This window comes from Tympanuchus pallidicinctus, unplaced genomic scaffold, assembly GCF_026119805.1.
Source record: "Tympanuchus pallidicinctus isolate F22 unplaced genomic scaffold, pur_lepc_1.0 scaffold7, whole genome shotgun sequence".
NCBI classification, from domain to species: Eukaryota; Metazoa; Chordata; class Aves; order Galliformes; family Phasianidae; genus Tympanuchus; species Tympanuchus pallidicinctus.
Genome location: NW_026294791.1, coordinates 27,408,776 through 27,419,344, shown reverse-complemented (window position 1 = coordinate 27,419,344; position 10,569 = coordinate 27,408,776). Strand labels below are relative to the sequence as shown.

Below are 10,569 nucleotides of genomic sequence, written 5' to 3'. Positions count from 1 at the left end.
CCTTCTTTGCATCAACTCAAATTGGTATCTAATTTTGTGTATTATTTCGTTTTGAATGAGGAAAATAGTAGCTATTTTATTCTTGGTTAAATTTAGCAATTATATATATTTACATCATTAAATTTAGCAATTGTGTATGTTTACATTTTTAATTTATCAAATTCTAAAAGAAAATGATTTTTTTTTCTATAGTCTGTGGTTTAGATTAAGCCATTATGTAAGAATTAGTTATCAGTCCTTTTCTCTTTTCTCATTATTACGTTTCCTAAGATAATCTAATGCCTTTGAAACATATATCTATCTACAGAGGCAAAAATCTTACTGTTTTGCTTTTAATTGTTTTTTGAGTATCATTTCAGTCACCAGATCATACTCTGTTACTCTGTTTCTAACCCTGGGTCCTATAAAAGCCTTTCTTTGAGGATAATTTCACTGAGGTCTCCAATGATTGTGTATGTATAGAGATCATTTTGGTCTATATACTTGACATCAGTCTTATTTATTCTGGATTAACTCTTATTCCTCAGTTTCAGTCCTTTAGAATCTTGTAATGTTTCCTGGACTTGGTGTTCACCAGTGCAGAGGAGCTCATTAAAGAGCTTAAGTTTGGAGGCATACTGGACTGTTGTGACCATGCTCTGGTTGAGTTTGTGATCTTGAGGATTTTTGGCCAAGCAGAAAGCAAAGTCAGGACCCTGAACTTCAGAAAAATGAATTTGAAGTTGTTTAAGGAATTATTGGGTAAGATTTCCTGGGAAGTTGTCTTAAGGGACAAAGGAACAGAGTAGAGCTAGAAGCTCTTTAAGGACACCTGGACTACATGCATTCCAGGGTCCTGAAGGAATTGGCTAATGTGGTATCAAGCCAGTCTTCATCATATTTGAAAAGTCATGGCTGTCAGGTGAAGTCCCTGGCTGGAAAAAGGGAAGTATCACTCCCATTTTTAGAAAGAACAGAAGACCTAGGGGAACTACAGGCTGAAGAGCCTCACCTCTGTTCCTGTTCCTGAAGCTCCTGAAAACTATGTTAAGGCACAGGTAAAACAAGGAGGGGATATGAGACAGCCAGCACAACTTCACCAAGGGCAGATTGTGCTTGAACAATTTGGTGGCCTTCTATGGTGCAGTGACTGCATTGGTGGACAGAGGAAGGGCAACTGATGTCATCGACCTGGACTTCTGCAAGGCCTTCTGCAAGGCCTTCAAGGATATCATTCCTGACCACATCCTTATCTCTAAATTGGAGAGATATGGATTTGAAAGCTGAACTATTTGATGGATGAGGAATTGGTTAGAAGTTTTTAGCCAGAGGGTTATGGTAAATTTCTCTGTGTCCAAGTGGTATTCCCCAGGTGTCCATCTTGGGTCCAGTGAGCTTTAACATCTTTATCAACTGTGTGGGCAGGGGGATCAAGTGCACCTTCAGCAAGTTTGCTGATGACACCAAGCTAAGTGGTGAAGGTGATACAATAGAAGGAAGGGATGCCATCTAGAGGGATCTGGACAGGCTTGAAAAGTGGGACCATGAGAATACAGTAAGGTTCAACAAGACCAGGTATCAGAGTAGTCCCAGGTAAGTGTACAGACTGGGAGAAGAACTCCTTGAGAGTAGCCCTATGAAGACAGTCTTGGGGGTCCTGGTGAAGTAAAAGTTTGACATAAGCCAGGAGTGTGCACTTGCAGCCTGGAAGGCTGATAGCATCCTCAGCTGCATCAATAGAGGGGCAACACTGGCTGCCCAAAGAAACTGTGGATACCCCCCCCCCCAAAAGTGTTCAAGGCCAAGATAAGTGGGGCCCTGGGCAACCTGTGCAGCCTAATTCAATGGTTGAATTCCTGCCCATGGCAGGGTGTTTGGAACTAGCTTATCTTTAACACCTTTTCCAATCCAAGCCATTCTATGAATCTATTTTTTTTGCTGAATCTCTGTCAGTTTAGGCATTTTTACCCTTCTATAGTTCTTTTCCTATGTCTTTTTTTTTTTTCTTTTCCCCTTTTTATTTTTTGTACTTTCATTTTAAAATATCATATATAGATATTTTGTCCTGCCTGTGTTTTCAAGGCATTCCAGTATGTAAAATGTACGTAGACTATCTTTTCTCACTTGCTGGCAAATGATCAGTGCTTGCATCTACTGAGTCTGATAAGTGTTTACTACTGATCAGTTTTTATTTCACATTAGATTTTCAGATAAGCACTTTGGCACTTCTCCTTGGGCTGTTTCTGTACTGGAGAGGAATTAGGAATACAGACATCCAAAGTTGCTTCATATTTCTTCTTCTAATCTCTCTTAAAAGATGGCAAAATGTTGGTAAAATTCAATGACAAGATGTTACATGTTCAGATTACATTCTAAAATGAAATACTTGATTTCACAGTACACAGTTTGGCAGTATTAGTCTGCAAGACATACCAATATCTGCACTGCAGCATGCCAGCACAGTCTTTTATTGGACTGTCCTTGAACAGGATCAGTAAACCTCATCCATATATTAAAAATCAATCAATCATCCAAAGAAAAATCACATCTGCTAGAAATGGGCTTGTTTTTTACATTTTTTTAAACCAGTTTCTTGGAACATTTCATAATAAGGTTTTATGATGTAGACAGTGTAAATTGTAGGGTGGTGGTACACAAAACTGACGTTGTCAAAAGTGTTAATAAAGAGAACTACAGTCTAGTCTTTTATAAGGATTTTCCTTTATTCTTCTTTTTTATATTCATCTTTTGTATATATTTACTTATAATTTACATAAAATATGCACATCTTACATTAAAATGGTATTCAAATAAAAAGCTCACAATTTTTTATCTGTACAGTGGAACTCTCTGTGACACTAATAGTGAAAATTCATAATGATACCAAAACTATGGGAACCAGTTTTTTTGTACTGGGGCGAAGATACTGAAATTCGATGGTTGGCACTGCAGTGATTCTTATTTCAATTCCTCTCATTCGTGAAAACCTAGGTTGTGCTGCACACCAGTAGAATTTTTACTGTCAGTGGGAAGGCATGCATCAAATTGGTAGCATAGCCTTTAAAACGTGATATTTGCTTTGGCAGAGCATCTTCAGATAGTTCTAGTCAATGGTGCCATTGAGTCTGACAGTGACTGAGAACACCTCACCTTTTACACTATTGCAGCCTGTTATTTTTAATGGGAAGTTACAGAGCCATTAAATTGCTAAGTATATTTTATTATTAATTATGTTTTAGAAATATGCATAAACCAGTAAAATGTACCTTAAATTGCCTCCTTTCTGCGTGTGTGATGTAGTTATCACAGGATATGAAGAACATTATAAATTGGATTTGGATTAGAGCAGCATAAAAGATCACATCATTATCTGCGCCACTCTTTTATGGGAAAGTAACATGTACATTATAAGGTGACGAGAAATGATTTAACGTTCAGTTCTGACACATCCTCCTGCATCACTGTTCCTGCATGCAGAATGACTACAAATCCAAAACTTCCCCATCCTCTTCTTTTCTTCAGTAATCTTTGCAGAAATACCTAACTCATACCATAAAATAACCAGTGCAGAACAATATCCCGTAGGTTTATAATAGCATGGAAATGTTATAATATGATCTTCATGTGTGATAGAGAAGGAAGATTTTAGAGTTGCTTTCCGTGGATTAGAGTGGAAAGCCAAAGCAGCTGTTTCACAGTCACTATACAGCGTGTTCTGAATATCTTAGAGTCATAGCATCATAGAATCATCAAGGTTGAAAAGACCTCCAAGATCACCCAGTCCAATCATTCACCTACCACCAATATTTCCCCACTAACCCATTCCCCTCAGTGTAACATCTAAATATTTCTTGAACAAAGAGGGACTCAATGCTGGGCAGTCTTTTCCAGCACCTGATTAATCTTTCGGAGGAGAAATTTTTCCTAATATCCTACCTGAACTTCCTAAATGCATGTAACCATGCTCTGAAAATAATACACAGTATTCAAACCTTGTCAAGCTATTTATATATACTAAAAGCATTTATGTGATCAATTTGTTTGACTACTTTTTCTGCTGTTTGAAATCTGTAATTTGACAAAAAAAAAAAAAAAGGTGATAATCCCATAGAATTATATCTGTATAAGTGTTAAATTGATTTGCATAATTAAGAGAAGAGAAAACATATTCAGCATGCCCACTTTATTGTTATAACAGAAGAAGAAAATATTTCAATTACTGATCTCCTGAGAATTTCTATGACAGCCAAATGAAGACATAAATTTTCTACTGGAATAAAGTGGAACATGATGAAACCATTCTTTTGCTATATAAAAAGTGAAGAGCTGAGTAAAGAAATGCAAGTCAGACAGGACCTACACCTCTGAAGACAGCTGGTGTTTAAATCTGAGTCTTTCCAGTTCTTTTCTTCAGGTATGTCCCTGTACCCACATGGAATAATGTTTCTGTATCCAATTCAATGAGATCTTTCTAATGTAATTTTGTCTCTTGCTGTTTTTGAACCATATCAGTGAAGTAACATTAGTATTTTTCTTTATCCCTTTTCACTTATGAATAGTACCTCTGCATAATATTAGTGGAAACAAATGAATCTCACAAAGTGCTGAACTCCTCCAATTCTACTTAATCCTGAAAGAAAACGTCAGGAGAGTACTGAGGTTAGTTATATTCAAATGTTATTATTCTCATTCCATTATCCATTTATATTCTTTAATGCATTTATAAAGACATACACATAAACTAATAAGTGCTAAACCTTTGTGAAAAGCAAGCCATGCTCTGTGAAATGTAATTTATTCTACCTTGATGTTCATTCTCAAAGAAATTCTTTATTTTTCTTTTATGCTTGGAAACAATCACTTATAAGATAACAATCTTATAGCAGTTTGGTCTCCTCCTATGATAACTGCTTGGTGGATGAAGGGAAGGTGTTGGCTGTATGTGATGGTGCGCTTCCCCCGCTCCCTCTACCCCTTCTTTCTCTCAATTCCATCTTTCAACCTGGCCTTACTAACAAAGCCTTGCATGGGAGGATGACAAATAGTACTAATAACACTCTTGCTGGGACAGGTTAACAACCACAAATCTATCTCAAATTGAGAGGCTAAAAGAACTGATAGCAGACGCCTGGATCAACAGGTGAAGACCAATTGAGCATGTGTCTAAAAAACAACAAATGGCTGTGAGTCCATCATCTTACCCGATAGTGAGCAGCTGAAGAGCTTTTCTGGGCTTTCCTTAAGAGCAGCAGGTTATGTGATAGGATGTTCTCTTAAGTAGGTATGATTCTCAAGGTTATGCTTGTGTAGAGATCATAACATCAGGATGTTTTGCTGATCAATACAGGACTTCTGTAAGTGACTGTTTGTTTTAGCCTTTGTTAGCCTTTATAAGATAACATCTTAGATTGTGAGATTTGTTAGCTTCACTGAAGTTATATCTTAGTTTGGTTCTACACGTATCCCTCAAACACAAACTAAATCTGGGACTAGGAGTAGATTCTGCCACACCTAGGCTCTTACCTCTGTGGTTCAAGGAATATGGAAAGAAAGGGAATCTATTCTGAACCTTGTAGCTCAACAGGAGGGTCTCCTGTCTGTGTGTAATTCAGCCCACTTTGATGTAAATAATCAAGTGTATCTAGCTATCTTGAATCCTGTTAAGTCAGTGTTAAATCATAACACTATGTCTGTAATATGTAACTGAATGTGTCCTAGTTTTTCTCTTACGAGTGCAGTATAGCATAGTTTCCATCTGTGACAACACGATCTTTCTGGATTTCTGTAAGGTCTTTGATACTATCCCTAGTGGCATCCTTCTGAACACAGCGTCCATCTGTGAGGTAAATGAGTTTGTGTTTTGCTGGGTGATGAACTGGCCTAACAATATTGCTCAAAGGGGTTTTAGTAAATGGGGCTACATCTGGCTGGTAGTCAGTCACCAGTGGTGTTCCCCATGGCTCACTTCTAGGTCCTACACTATTTACCATCTATATTAATGGCCTGGTTGAGGGAGTGAAATCCATTCTCAGCAGGTTTGCTGCTGCTACTAAGCTGGGAGGTGTTATTCACGCTCTGGAGGAATGAGAGGCCTTAGAAAGGAATCTAGATACACTGGAGCATTGTGAAGTCATTAATGGCATGATGTTCAACAAAAGTAAATGCTTCAAATATAGTAATGCTGGACGCAGGCAGACACTGGGAGAGAAGCAGCTGGAGAGCAGCTCTGCTAGAAAATGACCTGGGGGTGCTCATGGCAGCAGGGTCAGCATGTGCTGGCAGTCAGGAGGGCAAAACACATTAACAGCTTTGTGTCTGCCCAGTCCCTCCACACTGCAAGTGCTGTGACACCAGCAGCAAAACAGAGATTACAGACCCCACTGTTTTAGAAGTCATAGTTTTAGAACTGGGGTCAGACAGTAGGGTTCTGCCCCTACTTCTTCCAAAGGCTTTTACAGTAATGATAGCCAGGAGAAAAGACTCTTTAAACACCAGCTTCCTTTTATTTTATAGGGATTACCCCATCTAAAAATTTCTCTGCACTCAGCTTGCTTAAATGAATATTGGGAGAGTGTAAAGTGCTGACAGCTTCAAGACTGAACAGAGCATAGTTACCTAGTTCAAAGTAGTAGCTTATGTTTTCAGAAATTTGATCTATACAGTGAAAAATAATGCTTTTCCAGCTTCAAATAGCATTATCTCATCCAAGAGAACAGGTCTATATGTATTTCTACATATTGCTTAGCCCAGGTATTCCCACTGATAGTTCACATTAGCTGCTGGCTGGCTGTCCAGCTCACCTGCTACATGCAAGCGCAGGGGCAAAGCTGGACTGCTTAAGGACTCATAAGGGTTATGGAGTGCAGCTGGTGGCCTTTTCTGGACAGCATCCTCCCTGTAAACTTGTGGGGTCAACATCTCCCACTCTGTTGGAAGTGGGTGTCTGGGAGGTCTCATTCAGGGTATCAACCAACCTAGTAGAAGATATTTTCATGGAACCAGCAGGTTTAAAAAGCAATTTGCACATGTAGGACATTATGGTAAGTCGATAAGATGATTGAAGAGGAGTAAAGTCTGTTTACCTTTAAAATTAGAAACTTAAGTTGTGTCTGTATCTGTAACTGCTGGCCTGTGTCAGAATTATTGGCACCACAAATGTTTTTATGACTCGCCATAGAGATGTGTATGAATATTTGCGTGTATTTGTACACCCCTAAAAATATGTATGTGTATTTAAATGTATATGTATTAGTGCTGCAGACTGGATTTGACACTCAGAAGGGCATCCTAGATGTATTGGTAAGATAGGGGCTGCACACAGTGCTGTCCATCCCCAGAGGCAGGACTAGGTAGCCACTGAATAAGACTAGGAGTAGAACCGGTATCATAAATCTTGTTTTCCTTGTGATGTACCAAAAGCAAAGGTGTCTTTGTTCACTGTTCATACAGCTTTTGAAATGGTTCTTCCTTACTCATACAATGACAGTTATGCTGGGAGCAGATGAGAAAAAAATCCAATACTATCACTGTAATAATAAATCTAAGTGCCAGAACTCAGTCTTCACTCTTGCACAGTATTTCACAGTATTTCAATGCCTTTCCAACTCCTTGATGAATAAACCAGCACAGGTCTCAAAAGGTGAGTATTCTGAGATTTTCTTTTCTCACAGATGTTGAGATTTTCAAAATAAGCTTAGTTAAAACAAACTTTGTATTCTGGAAAGATTTTTCAAATTTTTCTGTTTAATTAGTGTTGCCAATTAGATGAAAATGTAACATTAGAGACCACAGGTCATTAAAGATGAATAGAAACATATTTCTGTGGAGAAAGGGAATAAAAATTACTTTGGAAGAGCTTTTGTGAACTTAGCAAACTGTGTATATTTTTCCAGAGTTTTAGTTTTTAACCTGGATGTATTGAGAAGAGCTATCATGTAGATACTCGCATGTAAAAACCAAAACATTATTAATTTTGCTTAACTTCTATTACAGTCCCAATATTCCATCATGTGTTATCAATGGGCTTTGCCTACTTTGCCTTTTCTGAGACAAATACTTATATGGAGTCTTGATGCCAATGCACAAGATATTACCAGGTTTTCATAAAGCAACCATTAAATCAGTGTTTTGCAATTAGCATTTTGTTTGTGCTTTCACTCAATCATTTCAAATTTTTTTTTTTTAATTGGTAAATTGAAATTTATAAAAGTCTGTATTTATTCCAGTGGAAGAAGTAAGCAAGGCAAAGTATTAGCGAAACAAACAGGATAGAGATTGCATGCACTGTGCTAGTTTCTCTCTTCCTCAATTTATTTTGTACATCATAGATGGAAAACTCTTAAACACCGTTGAGCATAACGTCGAGTATTTTAAGAGCTAATCCATGCAATATTCAGAATTTCTACAACATATTATATGGAGCCTTAAAAATATTACCATTTCAAGAGGTGAATTCAAATACAACTTTGCATTGCTGAGTTATTTTTCGGTGGGATAGTGATATCGTATATAATACACAAAAAGTGAAAAATTGGAGAGACATGAAGAAAAGTTGCCATCATATCAACCTGAAGAGATTGAATAAACCAGCACAGGTCTTGAAAGGTGAGGAGATTTCCTTTTTTACCTTTCCCTTTTTTAAGATTAGCTTCTCTTTTTATGAGTTTTAGCTTGATTGTTTTCCCCAATAACTACATTATTTCATATTTTGTGGCTCATTATGTACACTATGTCTGAGTTATGTTAACTATCACTTTACAGTCTTGATCATATTTAGCTGTTGCTTTAACATCTGGGAATTCTCTGTGAGGAAAACCAACTTTTTTTTTTTTTTTTCACAGTTCCTATTCTGTCTGCCTTTTATACTTTGATTTGAAATATTTCAGGAATTATGCAAGCATTTCTTTATAATAAAATAATATCACAGCTTTCTGGCAAAAAAAAAAAAAAGACTATATACTTAACATAAATTGTATACAGGATATGATGAGATATGAGGCCATTAAGTCCAAAGAATGACATGAAACGAAGTAAATTGTCACTAGGAAATTAGGAATAGTTGAAAAAAGTGACTTTTTTTTTTGTAACAGTCTCAGTTTTGGAGACTGAATCTTTTATATGAAATTCCAATCTACTCATGATGACAAGAAGATTCTCTGTCAGACGACACTTCAGAGTTAAAATCATGCCAAGGCTTCGCTTGTTAATCTTTTGCTCTGTTTTTGTCAGTCAGAACTCTTGTTGTTGAAAGACTAAGCAAAATAATGGAAGTAGAAAATATTACTCTTCCTATTTTGAAGGAATTTGAATTATGAAATCATTGCATTTGAAACTCCTTTCTAAAAATTCAGTTCTAGATGTTATATGGTCTGAACAATAGATTTTATCAAATTCTCTGTATCATTTTACCTTCATGATTTTATCTCAGAATTTAGAAGTAGTTAGATTTCCAGTTGTTGTACCTATAGAACATTTTGATCACACCACGGTTCATACAATCCTCAGAGTGAATTATGTGTAGAATGATATTATTTTACAAATCACATATTAAGTACAAAAATCCATTGAAAAGCAGTAACAGTTCAGAAATATCTTACTCTCCAAGTTGTACTATCCTGCTCTGTGCTGGTTGGGGTATGGGCACTTGGTCTTCTTACTCACAGACTCCAGTTTTTTCCAGATCTTTCAGTCAGAATTCGTCCTGGTGCCGAGTTTACTGTTTCATATAATGACAAGAAACAGACAGAGGAATGAAGGGAATGTCACCTCATTGGATACCCACTTAGAATTCATTCATTCATCTCATTATCAAATATATTTTTGCCTTTGATTTTTTTTTTCCATCAGTTCTAGAAGTTGGTGTTGCTGATTTCCCTGTAGTGTCTCTGCTCCTGGTAACATTACCTAACATTTTTTAATTCTGCCTAACTGCTTTCTCTGGGATTGGTGCTAAGATTAAATATCGTTATATTTGCCATACTTGACAGGATATTTTTCCTTGTTTGAAGTAGCAATTAAAATGAAATAGAGAGATTTGGGAACATAAAGATTGCAGTAATCAGCTGAAATAATTATTTCCTTTGTTCATCTACAGCTAAGAATATTTTCAAAGTCTTTTCTAAACTACTTGCTCAAGTGAAAGCAGTTCCACAAGGAGGGGAAAAAAAAAAAGGGATGCCTTTCATCTTGTGACATCACTTACGCTTTAAATTGGGCATCAAGTCTGTGATGTTCAGGCCCCTTCAGCTGAAAGGCCTCTACTAAAATTTTGCTGTAAATACTGACACCACATGAAGCCCCAGCTTGTGGCTCTTCTACAGTACATACCTACCATGCCCATTTTCAGCTGACACTTTTCACAGTTCTGTGAATGATTTCTCTCAATTGATGTGTTCTCCCAATTCTCAGTCCCAATAATTAGTGACATTACACAGCAGATACTTGTTTCAGGATCCTAAAGAGTCAAAGACTATCCCAAAACAAAGCTATCAAATAGCCTTCTGAGGATGAAATGAAAATAAGGTCTGGCAGCACTACCTGCTTCCATCAAAGTTCGTCTGAATTTTGAGCACTCCGAAAATGAGCATTTGT

At 37.0% G+C, this 10,569-nt stretch overlaps 1 long non-coding RNA gene across 1 annotated transcript; it reads left to right on the top strand.

Annotated features, from left to right (window-relative positions):
• The first annotated feature begins 5,208 nt into the window (after positions 1 to 5,208).
• Positions 5,209 to 9,745, top strand: LOC128072193 (uncharacterized). Its single transcript, XR_008202163.1, has 3 exons — positions 5,209 to 5,333; positions 8,307 to 8,583; positions 9,659 to 9,745. It is a non-coding gene; the product is annotated as an uncharacterized LOC128072193 (long non-coding RNA).
• The last annotated feature ends 824 nt before the right edge of the window (positions 9,746 to 10,569 follow it).